Below are 3366 nucleotides of genomic sequence, written 5' to 3' on the forward strand. Positions count from 1 at the left end.
TGGCTCGGGTGGAGCGGGATCTCGTCGGGGAGAGCGAAGCGATTCAAGCTGGTGGCCGAGGCGGATCGGGGCGGCCGGAGTTGGGGGAGGAGACCTCCTCGAGGTCCTCCTGGTGGCTTGGCGGGGTCCTGGAGAGGTGCAGTGATGGTGTGTGCTCGTGAGCGAGCTCGGGGCCCCTTTTTATAGGCGATCCGAGGCGGTGGCCGTGAACGGAGTTCTCCGGCGAAGGTTACGGTGGCGCAGAGCTTGGTCGGGGAAGTTTAGGGAGTTGGGCGTCAACGTGGAGTTCCACTGGTTCCGTTTAGGCGCTAAACGAGCTTGGATTAGGAGCCCTGGGTGGATTCGACGGAACGGGGCGGCGCGGGCCCGTCGGCGGCAGAGGGCGTGTCCTGTGCTTGCCGGGCCACGGCGACGGTGCTGCGGTGTGCGCTGGCGTGCATGAGGCCACATGGAGGGCTAGGGAGCGTTGGGCGGCGCCGAACGGCGTAGCAAGCTGGCACGGGCTCTCGCTGGCCGCCACGGGTGGCTTTGCCACCGCAGAAGCTGCCAACTCCGGCGATGCTCGCCACCACCGACGCCTGTGCCCGTCCAAGGGGGCGTGCGGTGCTCTGGCCAGGGAGGAGAGGCCGAGCGCAACGCGCCAGGGTGCACTGGTGATCGATGACAAGTCACTGACGAAAAACGACACTGACTGAAATCTGAAATTCTGAATTTTCTGAAAGTGTGCAGGAACAGTGCCGGCCAAGTGTTCGACGAAATGATTTTGGCATGAGAAGAATTTTCCTTGAGCTGATTTTTGGTGGGGTGGCCTCTCATTGCATCTGGGGGCTGCCTGAATTTTGATAGAATTTTTGGAGAAGAGGAAATATGAATTTCACCAAATTTGACAAATCTGGTCCAAACTTGCAGAGGCTGAAACTTGAAAATTTTGAAAAGAAGAAGAGTGGATCTTGATGGTTCTAGGTTGTGGGTGCTAAGGACTATCCAGAGGAGTTGGTTTGAGATCAAAACTCAAAGGCAAATAGGTACTTGCTTTGCAAATCACCTAGGCTTAAAATAAATGACAGATTTGTTTTGGGGAATAGAATAAAAGAAATAAAATCCAAAAATGGGTTGGACTTGTTGGAACAGAAAGTTTGGATTGCCCCAAAGTGGGGGGGGGAAGGGGTTTTGGAAAGATTTACCACAAGAGACATGGTAAAACCATGGGTGGTTTCAAAAATGAAACAAGCCCCAATACTCGTAGGATTTCTTTTTAAAAGAAAATAATTAAATTCCAAAAATATATTTGAGAAGGAAACAACCAGAAGAAAGGTTTTAAAAATAACCAAACACCAAGGCTGAAGAAGATACCAAAATAAAATCCTTGCCAAGGGGGAAAAAGTTTTGAGAGAGAGGTTTTTGGAAGAATTTAAATGACCTTCTTCAAATCCAACATAGTTTTTGCTGAAAACCAAATGAAAAATTTTGGAGTGTCACACAGACTATTCATTCCTTGCCAAACTGCATATGCTAGCTACTGTTTGAAGATGACGTTGTAAAAAATGCATAAGCTGGGGATGGCATGGTGATGCTGCTGGTCGAGAAGTACCATCCTAGTGCGTACTTCCTCCAGCCCATAATTTCAATTTTCTCTTGTTGAATGGCAAATTTATGCTTGGCTAGGTTCAGATTCTGGCGTTTAGTGCATCCGCACTGAACTGATTGCTGGATTTGGTAGGGGGTGATATCATTTCGTTCATGGGTGAACCTGAACACTGATGTAGCTTCCCAGATTCCTCTACGCTCCAGTCATTCAAATATTTTGTGATGCCTTAGTTCTATCTTCAGGAATAAATTTAACATCAACACGGTGATTTGAGAATGCAAACAAGCACAATAAGATCTTCCATGTCAATTGGTATATTTATCTCTCTCCTTTTAGATTCCCTGCTAAATGAAATTTCCAATGATGCTTGATTATGGTACATGCTAAAGAATTAGTGGTGGCATTTGGTTATTTTGTACAGTACTTCTGAACACTAAAAGAATTAGCTTATTCAATTTCTTCCATTGTTGTGCCCGCCACTGATGTTCTCTATGGTTCCCTTGGTTGCAGTTCCCTCCTTACCTGCCAATGCTTCCTCCTACCTTGCCAGCCACGTGTGTCCTCACCTTTGTTCATCAATTCGTGTGCAGGTATGGATCGGTGATGTTTTTGACGCCCATAGAGCTATTACCTCGTGCATGTGTATTTTGTGTGCCAGTTTACCAGTTAGTGATAATGTCCGTATGAATGTTTCATCGTTTAGCAAGTGATCAGCAACAGGCATCTCTTACTTTTGGATTGAAGTGCAGATCTTGCTAAAGAGTTGACCATGGAGTCATTTAGTATTCTTATGCCCCAATGCTTCATTAAGTATTCTTATTATGCAATATAAAATTATTTCTTACCGTCTTCTAATGTTTCATCTGTTTTTCTCAATTATTCAGAGAACACCACATGTTACATGAATTCTAGACTACTTTCCTAGAGGTAGTTGTTAGAATCATCTTCTTGAATTTGCCTGCTTAGCATCTAATATTTCACACTCGCCAATTGTAATATCTCATGCTTGCCAATTTTTAGAATCAGGTTCTTGAGTTTGCTTTCTTAACCGTGTCCCTGTGCAATTGCTCACCAACCTCACCAATTGTGAGTTTGTCCCACATAGTGGAGTTTCTGTGAGTTTTTTTAGTCTATAAATTCTTGGAAGTTCTCTTGTTGCTGCTATAATGTGCGTGTCTTCGGCTTCCTTCTTCATTTAAGGTGAATCCTTGCTTCCAGGTTGGCCTATGAAATGATGTAGTTTCTGCTGGAAAATAAGTTGTTATGCAATTATAGTTAGGTTGCCAATTTTCCTTCATAACTGCATTTAATGGGTGGCTGTTATGCTCACTTTGCTCAAAGAAAGGTTGTCTAGCCATGCTACTTTGTGATTTAAGAAATAGGCTGACACCAAATCAGTAATCCCGGACTTCTGCTTTGTTGGCCGAAATTTACTAATTTTGTTTTTCTTGTTATCTTTAGCCATTCCAAAACATTTATCTGGTTCTGTAGAATTACAGACCATAGAATTATAGCTGGCCATATTTTTGAATGCGTGAACCTCACATAGATATCATGCTAATGTAGTTTGACAGAAGTTGTAAAACCAATGGATAGGCATCGTCTTCTGCTAAGGTTCCTTTCACCCTTCTTTAGAACCCAACAAGCATTCATCAAAAAATTAAAGATCTTGGTTGGTGATTCGTTTCAATGGCCGGTATAGTAAGGCTACATCAATTATCAAATTATTTTTCATTTCTTTTTGCCTGCCCTTGTTTCACAACCTAATACTGATTGAT

General features: G+C 44.0%; 1 long non-coding RNA gene across 1 annotated transcript; it reads left to right on the forward strand.

Annotated features, from left to right (window-relative positions):
• The first annotated feature begins 1492 nt into the window (after window positions 1–1492).
• LOC125547870 lies at window positions 1493–2279 on the forward strand. Its single transcript, XR_007300816.1, has 3 exons — window positions 1493–1598; window positions 1831–1900; window positions 2099–2279. It is a non-coding gene; the product is annotated as an uncharacterized LOC125547870 (long non-coding RNA).
• Window positions 2280–3366: the final 1087 nt, after the last annotated feature.

Source organism: Triticum urartu, chromosome 3, assembly GCF_003073215.2.
Source record: "Triticum urartu cultivar G1812 chromosome 3, Tu2.1, whole genome shotgun sequence".
Taxonomy (NCBI): Eukaryota; Viridiplantae; Streptophyta; class Magnoliopsida; order Poales; family Poaceae; genus Triticum; species Triticum urartu.